Source organism: Helicoverpa armigera, chromosome 8 (assembly GCF_030705265.1).
Source record: "Helicoverpa armigera isolate CAAS_96S chromosome 8, ASM3070526v1, whole genome shotgun sequence".
In the NCBI taxonomy this organism is placed as follows: Eukaryota; Metazoa; Arthropoda; class Insecta; order Lepidoptera; family Noctuidae; genus Helicoverpa; species Helicoverpa armigera.
The window spans coordinates 11,568,391-11,580,119 of NC_087127.1; the positions used below are offsets into that span (position 1 = coordinate 11,568,391).

The following is an 11,729-nucleotide window of genomic DNA, read 5'->3' on the forward strand; positions in this document are numbered from 1 at the left end:
CACACGCCAACATTTAGTCGGCCGACAGTTTGGTTGGGCTCACAAATCAGTTTGAAGATGAATGGTAGTACGCATATTACAAAGATCAGGTATTTAAACGGCATCAGACCGACTGAAAGCGGCAGGTTTTACCAAGGGTTGCCTAGTAACTGGGTTGAGGAGGTCAGATAGGCAGTCGCTCCTTGTAAAACACTGATACTCGGCTGAATTCGTTAAGACTGGAAGCCGACCCCGACATAGTTGGGAAAAGGCTCGGGAGATGATGATGAGACCGGTTGAAGATTGGCATCAAGATTTTTGCCAACCATCGGGTCAACTGTCGGCCGACTGTTTAGTTGTCAGTCTGAAGGTGATATAAGTGTTCTGTAACGCTACACATTTATATGTTAACTGGCGTAGTTACGTATAGAAGAAAGTTGTTAAAGGGAAGTGAACTGTACATGATGTGAAATAGGACCCAACAAGGGAACTATATTGCTTTTACACACTTGTGGGTAGGGCGTCCACGAGTTTTGGATATGATATTGTTTTTATGGAATAACAAATCCAGAGCAATTTTCCAAGGTTGTGACTTGAAGCATGCATCCTCCGAGCCTTTTTCCCAACTATGTTGGGGTCGGCTTCCAGTCTCACCGGATGTAGCTGAATACCAGTGGTTTACAAAAACTTGAACTTAAAGCATGAAAATCTAGAATTTAAAATTCAAGCATTTTTGGTTTTATTTCTATACATTAAACTTAAGTATGCCTGGCTATGAGAAGTACTAATCCGATACATAAAACCAAAAGACAGAATACTAAGAAAACAAGACTCGAATTTTCACAGTATTTTGAAGTATCAAAAGAACTGTTCGAAAGAGTTACCGCAGTCTTGGTCCACAAGAAACACGATGGATTTCAATCAATAAAAGTCTGATACTCCCTTCTTCTGCACCCGTAGCGTGAAAGGGTTATTTATTTAGATTTGGAATCTAAACAAGTCCTCAAAAAGCCTATCATCACAGTCACCCTACATACAGACAATAATACAATTACCTCTCGCAAACTAAGTTGCAAGTTAAATGCTCAAAGGCGGCAGATGGTAACTTGATGCGCGATACATTTCACTTAATTCCGCCAAGTTAGACTGGTAATACTGGCTGTTACCGTTTTTTTAGTACCTTTCAGTTCTATTTGGTTTTAAGGTCATTTAAGACGATGTTTGATATTGGTATATCAGGGATTTTTACGTTATGTCGTTTTTCATATTCTATACTAAGATTATTAAGGGTTTTTTTTTGTTTGTTTGTACCCTAAAGGCCCCGAAATACTAAACCGATTTGAAACATTCAATCACTGTTGGAAAGCTACACTCTTTCCGAGTAACATAGGCTATATTTTATCCCGGTACTGAAAGTAGTTCCTACGGGACGCGGGTGAAATCGCGGGAGTTTTGTATATAGTGTGCATTATTAAATTATTACACATTTTCCCAAAAACTTTATAGATAAAAAAATAAAAAAAGTATGTAATACATAGCATCTTTTGGCAAGAAAGTGACTGTCTACACGTTTTTCAATAGGTATAATTCTGTAATTCACGCAGTACTTACTCAGATATTAATTCAAACACGCCATTAAGTCTAGTTTATTTCATTGAACAAGATATTAACGTTGAAACACTCCCACGTGTTAGCTAAGAGCCAAATATCTGAATGTCTTTGACTTTGGCATGTCCGGCTAACACACATTTTGTAAAAATAAAACTGGGTAATTTTAGATGCACTAAAGTGTAGATGTGATGGGATTACGACATAGGAGTGGGTTTTAGGTAGACATACTTTTGTGTATTAATGAATCACTAATGTATTTTGTATGTGATACTGTTGCCTATGGGCGCCTAAGGGCAGACGAAAAACCGGATAAATCGTAAGTGCATTGTTGGTCTATGAAAAAGAAGTATGCTCTTTTCTTGAATGGTATTGTTTTGAAAATACTACAAGCGACAGTTAATTGCCTAATTTTGTTTTAATAGTAAAAAGGACACGTATGGACAATAATGAACATCATATTTTCTGTTTCTCTCTATCTGTTTGATATGAAAAAAATATGATTTGTCAAATAGATTCTCAACTGTAGATATGATTGCATTTTCCAAGAAAAAGTACGCTAAAATAACTCGCCAATCACTTCAATAAAATTTCCGATATTTACCCATATTGCAATTTGTTTTACTGCCAACATTCTTCCGGATTATTTTGTTAAATGTTTAGTTTTTACCAACTGTCGACTGGCTTAAGATCGGCGCTATGTCAATTGGTAAATTGCTATTGGCAGTATGCCAAGAGCAAAAAGTCGTTTTATTAAGAGTATTTTTTCTACTAAGGTTTTGCAAGATTTTATTTGAATGTTCGAGGAATAATATGAACTATAACGCATATATAAAATATTGTGCCGTCCTCCTCTAATTTTTCTATTATTTTTTTAACCAAAATTGTTGAAAGTAAAAGATTCACAGTGACCATATATTTATAATTTACATATCTTTGATTATAACTTCTGAAAGCAGACATTTTTTATCACTTTACAGCCTTTTCAAATTGGCAAATTTTCCGACCGGATCCCGAATCCACTCGGAAAACACACCAGTGTGAGAAGGCTGAAATAGAGATCACACACACAAGTACACTATTACACGAATATAATTCACAAAGGTATTAAGTAGCAAAACAAATGCCATCCGATAATTGATCCAATTACTTGGCACGTGATTATAATTTAGCACCGAATATCGGCTGTGACTGCCAAATGCTCGTATTATGAGTGGCGCTAAATCTATCATCGTATGTTATATTGGAATAGTGAAGGAATATTTTGTATTATCTTAGTTGTGAAAGACATCGATTATTTAAAAGTTTATTGAGAATATGTTTTGGTAGCGTCTACATTTTTCTAGAAGATCCTCAATGAGTATTCACTAAATATGTGGTGTTTTTACAGCAATTTTTTATTATTCTTTTCTAATACGATACAGAGGAAATTTTTGTTTGTTTTTACCCTAAAGGCTCCGAAACTAGGGACCAAATTTGAAAAAATCTCAATGTAGTAAAACTCTTCTCGATTAACATAAGTTATATTTTAAGGCCTAGTACCTACATAGTTTATGTAATGAGGTCCATAAGAATTGTCCAATTTTTAATAACAAGCAAATCTAAAAATACAGCAAATGCAAATAGACAAATAATAGCACCAATATCTACTCCAACAAATTAATCATACACTACTAAACACACTATAAAAAATCCATAAATAAAAACCTAAAAATAAGCGTCCAAATATACCATTGATGATGAAATACATTGCGCACAGGTGAATCTAGGAAGTGTGGCGTGCCAGCGCTGAATACGTACTGAGTTACTGGCACACCTGATGGGACAAAGGTCAGGTTGGTAGGGCTGCCAGTGGCATTTGTCAGGTAAGTCTTATACGCAAGGGCTGTCGTGGCCTGTCATAAAGTAGCTGAACGAATACCTAAAGGTTTAACTATGTAGCTGCCGTCGGCGATTTTAATAATTTTGTGTGTTTGTTTGTAAACGCTCCGAACTACTGAACCGATTTGAAAATTCTTTCTTTCTTTCACTATCGAAAAATTAGACTATTTTCAAGTAGCATATTTTGTCCGGGTAGGTATGGAAAGAAGTTCCCCCGGGACGGGGGTGAAACCACAAGGCCCGCTAGAATAAAGTATGGATGTTCAAAAAATAAATTCTATTCCCTATTTCTTAAAGTCGATGACAACAAAAAATTATGCTCACTTAAACACACATATTATCCGGTAATTCTTCGATATCGGTAACTAAGCGAAGAAGACGCGATTAAAGCTTAAGCGCTGCCATTAGCTGACGACAGCTAAGCTGGAAGTCGTTACCTCACGTTAAGCAGCTAACTCACAGATAATACGGTAACCTTTATTATTGAACCGCCGTCGATAAGTCTTGGGGTATTAAAGATAACTGGGAACATACATATTACCTAAGTGTGTCTATTTACTGCGGACTTAGATAACTTATGTATCTATCTGCTGATTTGTTTACTATAAATATATCTTTGATACAAGTAATGTCAAAAGCCTACCTATACTACGGAAATCCGTTCTATCCAAATAACGTGCTTACAATCTTATCTCTGCTTTTTGTTTTTATTTTTGTTAAGTTTAGTAGTATTTTGTATTTTATATCTGATGATATTATATGTGGATCCACCCAATTACACAATACATTTTGCGTAAAACTCTTCGGATTTGCATTGCGAAAATAAACATTTTTGTTCCAAACAAAACCTTATTCTAAACTTCAAGTAAATCAAGTGATTATTTTTCCGACCCAAATATCGACCAATAGAATTGCACCATTCGACGTCACGTGGTACAACCTACATGGTATTATACTGATATTTTTTTTTTGAATATTTTCTCTGGTCGTTGCTACGTCAAACTGACAGGTTGTGGCCGACATTTCCCGAAGTGTCCCAAATGTCGGCCACAACCTGTCAGTTTGACGTAGCAACGACCAGAGAAAATATTCAAAAAAAATTATCAGTATAATACCATGTAGGTTGTACCACGTGACGTCGAATGGTGCAATTCTATTGGTCGATATTTGGGTCGGAAAAATAATCAGTATAATACCATGTAGGTTGTACCACGTGACGTCGAATGGTGCAATTCTATTGGTCGATATTTGGGTCGGAAAAATAATCTCCCGAATACCACACGAGCTTCATAATTATCTGGCATTTCCCTCAAGGTTCCCTGCAAACAAATAAAGTCGTCAAGTTTTTCAGGAAAAATTTTTTAACCTGAAAAACTTGACTCCTTCATTTGTTTGCAACGAACCTATCGGGAAATACCCGATAATTTTGAAGCTCTTGTGGTATTATAAGTGAAAATTCCGCTACATAAACCGAAAATATCACCACAAACATCTAATGAAAGAAATACTCGAAAATAAAGGCGGGAAAAAAGGAAAAAAATGCAATAAATCTTACCTCTCAACCGAAAAAGTAGCAGCATGTTGTCTATTCTCACGTCTACCGCTATTTTCGTTCACTATGGCCGCGCACCTGGAAAAAAAAAAGAATTGTCTATGACAGTCTTTCTTCGCAGATGTTTTTTGCTGTTGAAGTTTATGGTCTAATTAAGTACGAAAAGTTATTATATTTTGGAGAGTGCCCGAGTTAATTTTTTGGGTCTGCGAATTATCACAAATAGCGGTTTTACCTGCGTCCCAAGGGAATTTGTTTGGAAATTAAAAACAAATCATTTTCTTGTATACGATATTTTACTGTTAAAATTAATTATTGAGGGCTAATTATTAGATATTATAGACATTATATTAGGTACAATATTAGGTATTATAATTTAAATTAAACATGACCTTTAAAGGTTTAGTACAATAAGTATTAATAACTTAGATAACACCAAACTCTGGACAAGACTCACAAGTAAGCGGTCATTAATAAAAGTCTAAATTAGGTAATCTAGATTGCCTATCAATAGTCCAATAAAAATATAAGTAAATAAATTAAAAGTCCTAATGTTTATTTGCTTTTATTTTGTGTACCTTACCCAACAACTATCCTATACCAAATATACCTAAGAATTAAACGATTAACAACAAAAACTAACAGCAGTTATAATTACATACATACGTAGGTAGGTACGTATATTTTTTATATTTCTTATCCTGTGATCAACAAATCCATGACCAAGCAACATCCTTCTGCAAACGAGCGTAATGCTCTAAGGACTAGAACTTAATGTTGTACATAAATTATAGCTTAACTTGAATATGTAGGTGATTAAGATAATAATATGCCTATGTTTACTCGTACGGAATTTAATAAACGGGGCCACAACGTTTGGAAGCAAAATCAGACTGTAATTTATCCTTCAACACAAAACCATATTATGTGGTAATGAGTCGAAAACCTTATAGGGTTAGTTTGGAAATAAATGAATAAATAGTGGGGTTTACTGGTCTAACCTATTGATAATGGGCTGCCCAGGTAATGGGTTTAGTACGTCAGACAGTCGATCTAGGTATGTAGTATTGGTACTTAGGTACGTCCAGTAAGACTCAAACCAAAGTCAACGTATTTAGCTAGTAGGTAGGCAGAAAAATACTAAAGTAATGAAGACTTAACAATGTAAACTAGATACACGTGTAAGCTAAAACCAAAAATTAATTACTCAGCCCAAATAATGTAATTTTATTACTACTACCAGTACTAATCTAATTTACTATTTCAACACTGACAAAATTTTAAGGACAGACCTAATAAAAACGCCCACAGTTCTAAAAGCGGTTGCTATAGACTCTTCCATAGCAACCAATTTTAGAACATGGGTTTATTCCGTTCACAATATCAAATTAGACCTGCCAAATACATTAAAATGTCGAGGAATTTCAGAGGAAAGTTTAAGTAGAAACTTCACAGACCATTTCTTGCAAATTACCTCAATATTGATTTCCAATCATGAAAATGTTTATAATAATTAATTTTACATGTTTCAAATAATGAACAGATTGGTTGGACTTTTGACCGAGTTTAGGTAGCTGACTGCCAAAAAGTGGGTATTGCTTTTATCATACAAGATAATGTTGATATTATTAAAAGCTTTATTTTTTCTTGACTGTAAGTAGCGTCTATTTTTCACGGCATTGTCATCGTGGAAAAAGTTGTTCTTTTTTTAACTAAAGACATTTTTAATATCTGCAATTGAATCGACATGAACCTTTGAAAATGTATCAATAAACATTGCCTTTCTAAGTTGGGCAAAAAATTTACCGCAAAATACATGAAAGGCTCTTACAACCACATAGGCTTTTTCAGCAGTTATTTATTAGCTTACATTCAAATGTATTTTATCCTTATATCCGAAACTAACACTTCCCTAAAATCAACAAGCTTCCTCGCCTACATTAACAGTTTCACGAACCAAACGTTTCGTTTCACATAACACAATTAATCTACCCTTTTGTTGAGTCAAAGTTTCGTAAATTAATTTATATGTAGCTACTAAGCGTTCTCAGATAGGCGAAGGTAAGCTTAGATGGATTAACGAGTATTTAACTTGCGTGACTTTGAACTTGGGAAGTTTTGAGTATAGACCATTAGTCAGACTGTCTTTGTAAAAATTTAATATTACCGCTAAGTACCTGCTCGATTTTTTGTGGATAACATTTAATTTTCTATTGAAAAGAAATTACTGGTATTATGTCTAAAATCTCGAAGCTTGATTGTAGTTTTAATGAAATATGAAAAAAAAAGTAATGACAAGAACAGAACTTACAAAAACAGTAGCAAGACATTAAAATATCTGTTGAAGTAATGGTAATATTGCTAAACTGTGTAGGTAGAAATGTTAAGGACATTATGAGCGAATTGTACAGTATTTTGTCATTCATCAGAAGAATTAAAGACAGTTTCATATTATAAGACACGAATAAATAATTGCACTCACAGATAAAATAGTAAGACATAAAATATGTAGCTTCAAGACAATTTTCCTAAAATTATCCTTAATTTGGTTTAGTACTACAAACATTAACCCAAAGCACGTATCTATCCTCACAAATAAAACCAAGCCATTTCTAACTAAACTTTTCTAAAATTCACTAGCAATTATTTTACTGTAATCTTCACAGCAATAAAGTATGTGGGACACGAAAAATACGGACATTTAAAAGCAAATCTTGAGCATCCCATTCACTAAACGACTTGAAAATCGCAAGTCCGTTGCTTAAGTGAGTGAAAACATAACAATTTATTACGTCACCTTGAATAATTTCACATATATTAATCGTTTAGAAATTACCCTTACTAATTAATATAGCCATTAATTTATAGCGGTTGCTATTTAGCTTCACGGCGCGTATTTTCGGTGTTCTGAATAGTTTTGGTTAGACTGAGAGCTCCCAGATTACAAACTTTTAGTCGGCCGATATTTTGTTTGGGCTCATAAATCAGTATGAAGATGTATGGTAGCCCGCACATTACAAAGATCAAGTAGTATTGAAGATCAGGTAGAAAACTGATTGGAATCAAGATTTCCTTAAACAAAATTGGCATACATCGGGTCAACTGTCGGCCAACTGTTGAGTCTGCAGTGTATGACTAAAATCGCCTTGTGAATGGGAATTGTCGTGACTCTATAGTGGATGGATTTCTGAGGTTCATTCGCGGAAGCAATTTGAATGTTCTGTTTGAGGCAGTTTGAGGCAGTAATAAAACAAGAGACGAGCTAACAAGCTGTGAGGATTGGTTTGATATATTGCTGCTGTCTGTATGTATGTCAATGCTGGCAGCGTCGTTTATCATTTTGTTAGGTATGTTATTTACCTATATGTTTTCGATAGTTTAACTGTCCACAAGTAGCCAAAAAGACAGTGAAACATTACTGTCAAAATTTTGTATCAAGTAGAAAATTATGAATTAACGAATCATGTATTTTACAAATCGGGATCAAGGTGAGTACGACACAATATGTGCTTAAGAGCACGACAACCCACCCACGCCGCTAGTGTTTTAAAAAATCCATTGATGATCTTGGGAAAAATATTTCTATATGCAACTTCTATGTAAGTATATTTCTTATACTGTTATTGTAATAACAGTCGGTTAAAATTCAATAAAAATGATTATGCATTTAGCAGTGAACATTTTTTTGAACTACAGAGTATTTTTATGGACATGAGCATTATGATACTTAACAGAAATTACAAATTTTATAACCAGTCTTAAGTTTACCATCAGATCAAAGACAGAAAGCAGATGTTAGTGTTAGTTAAATATATCTAAAATAAAATGTTAGAAAGAACAATCTTAAAATAGATATGTCGCGCCTGGGCACTCTCCAATTTCACACAGCAACGAAAAAAAAAGAACTTGACACACAAAATAATTGCCACTAATCATCACTATGTCACTATCACTTATGTAATTAACATGACCGAACACTAATTTAATATTTAATACTCAAAAAAATACACATAATTAAAAATTCACGAAACTAATTTAAAAACGAAAAAAAAATATTAACAACTTTTTGACAGATCATTTCGGCGGGAAATTTCGCTGAGCTGTCATTGCATTTTTTTTTTAATAATGCAACCTCTTTGGTAACTTACTGTAGTGCGCGCGCCTAACGCAAAGATACTGCTTCTATTCGGCCAGTCGCGATTCGTTCGCTAAATTCTAAAAAAAGATGCGACACTCATTCGTGTGGAGTGCCGGTGTACATATCTGGATCACATTGTAGTTTTTTTATAAAGTTTTGGTGTCAGTACGTCTAGTTTTTGCTCTTTTTTTTAAGTTTGACTTTCATGTTGTGTCATTATTGTAAATAGTGCAAAGTTTTTGTAAACATGTCTTGTTGAAGTATATGATGAATTACCTGAATTCTTTAAGAAAGATCTTTGGACTTTTTTACTTTCATTTCAACATTTTAAGATGGATCAATATTGGAATAGACTTTGTGAAATAGCATTGGCAGACATTAACACTTATTAAAATATTAATTACAAAACTATGAGTAATTTAAATCAAACGTTATGACATATGTCAATGTTGTGTTACCTAATGCATGTTCGGATTTCAAATACAGATACCTAAATTGTAGGTACTCTATAATGTACCTAATTAATTAATAGCCTACAAAAAAGTGATGTTTGCATGAAGACTAAACTAATAGCGAGTCGGTTATAAAATTAATTTGAACTCATTCAAAATATTATAATTATTTTTCGTTTCTGTTAATGTTTTTAGTACATTAATCACAATTACTGTGTACCTACTCAAAATTATAATCAAAATAATAATGTAATAATAGGTTCCAACTATTTGTTGAATTGTACTTGTAGTTCGTATATCGTTAAGATACATATTTTAATTAATTTAATATTCGTTGTGGTGGCTATTAAAATTCCATGAAATTGGTAATTTTATAAGACACATTTATTTACGTGCCTTCAACAGTAGTTTGCTCTAAAGACATAAATATACTGTATTAAAATGTCATAAAACCCGTACTACAAGATGCACAATTTCAATGGCAGCTGCACACAAATTAAGTGGGTGACAAGTATAAATAGCTAAGTTGTGCATCCGTATTGGCAGACAGCTGTATTTCGTAATGTGGCTACAATTGAGCAATCATCTGCCTAGCCTTTTCCCAACTATGTTGGGGTCGGCTTCCAGTCTAACTGGATGCAGCTGAGTACCAGTGCTTTACAAGGAGCTACTGCGTATCTGACCTCCTGTACCCAGTTACCGGGGCAACCCAATACCCCTAGGTAAGACTGGTTGTCGGACTCACTGGCTTCCTACCTATAACGACTGCCAAGGATGTTTAGTTTAATGACAGCCGGGACCTACAGTTTATTGCGCCCTCCGAAACACAATGAAAAAGTCCAAAAAATCATTAATATCAATATGCAGTATTTCAATGGCAGCTGCACACAAATTAAGTGGGTGACAAGTATAAATAGCTAAGTTGTGCATCCGTATTGGCAGACAGCTGTATTTCGTAATGTGGATACAATTGAGCGGTTGAGTGTTATTGGTTGACAGAGATTTAGTTTCAATTTTGAGAATCGTTTTTACAGGGTAATAATTTATGGATTTCTTTTGATTGCGATGTACTCTGCAGGCTCAATTAAGTATAAAAAAAATATTTGATCGTGACCGCTTGTGAGTACTTATTTATTTTATGAGTATCTGTGATGTCACCTTACTGAAATAGTCGAATTGTATGAACAAAAAACTAGGTACCTATTAAACAAGCGCAAGGAATCGAAAAGCTTTTGCTTGATTTTTTTAACTTATCATACCTAAAATGACTGCATTTTCAGTTGTCGCCTCTCTAAAACATGTTTATTTGTTAAAACTGTAATTTGTGACTTCTGAATAAACAGCACTGAGAATAAATCTAAATTAATAAAGATGTAAAAGATTAATCAGGTGGAAAATAATGACATTGATGAAGATACTTCACGTGAACACACCGTGTAGTACAAATATGGATAAGTTTGGAATTCCTCCAAACATATGATGATCATACTCAAATATAAATATTGCTTGTCATTTTCCATTTATTTATGAAAACTGAAACTTAAAAGATATTTATGAAAACTTCTTAAAATAAACACTTTCGATATTTTTCGTTTTATTAAAAACAGTGCGAATACAGTAAATAACGATCCTTCGTCCTGCAAGTTACGATAGCTGCTAAGCTAAATAACTGCTAATTAACCAATCTTAGAGTGCGTCCAGACCTGACGAATGTGTTGGTCGCATGCTGTCAAAAATGCCGCGAAGCTTGCATTTGCGTTGCTTTCGCCGGGTCTGAACACACCCTTAGGATCGTCCAACAAAAATCTACAAAATTACTATCTCAACTATCTTTTTTTAAATACACTTTTATATGTACAGTTTCCGTAACACGTTCCCATATCGCCAATTAATCTTGCCCGTCACAATATTGCCCATCATTGCCATTAACTGGCAATACCGCCAAGCATCCTGGCAGCTTTGGCACGCGTTCTTCCAGCGGGTATTTTTGGCAACGGTGAACGGGTTAAGGGCGACACCGGCGTTATTATGAAAATGCTGTTATAATGTGAACTATTTTTGACGGAATTATACTGAAATATACCGGTAATTATTTAATATAAAATTAAGAAAAATCTAG

General features: G+C 34.2%; 1 protein-coding gene across 2 annotated transcripts in view; it reads right to left on the bottom strand.

Moving 5' to 3' along the window:
* The window catches only part of Tn (thin), a 101,152-nt gene extending 91,907 nt beyond the window's left edge, over window positions 1-9,245 (bottom strand). For both annotated transcript variants that reach the window (XM_064035736.1, XM_064035734.1), the window contains exons 1-2: window positions 9,169-9,245; window positions 5,024-5,098 (exon numbers count right to left, since the gene is read on the bottom strand). The gene's annotated coding sequence lies outside the window, so the exon portion shown is untranslated. The remainder of the gene's footprint in view (window positions 1-5,023; window positions 5,099-9,168) is intronic.
* Window positions 9,246-11,729: the final 2,484 nt, after the last annotated feature.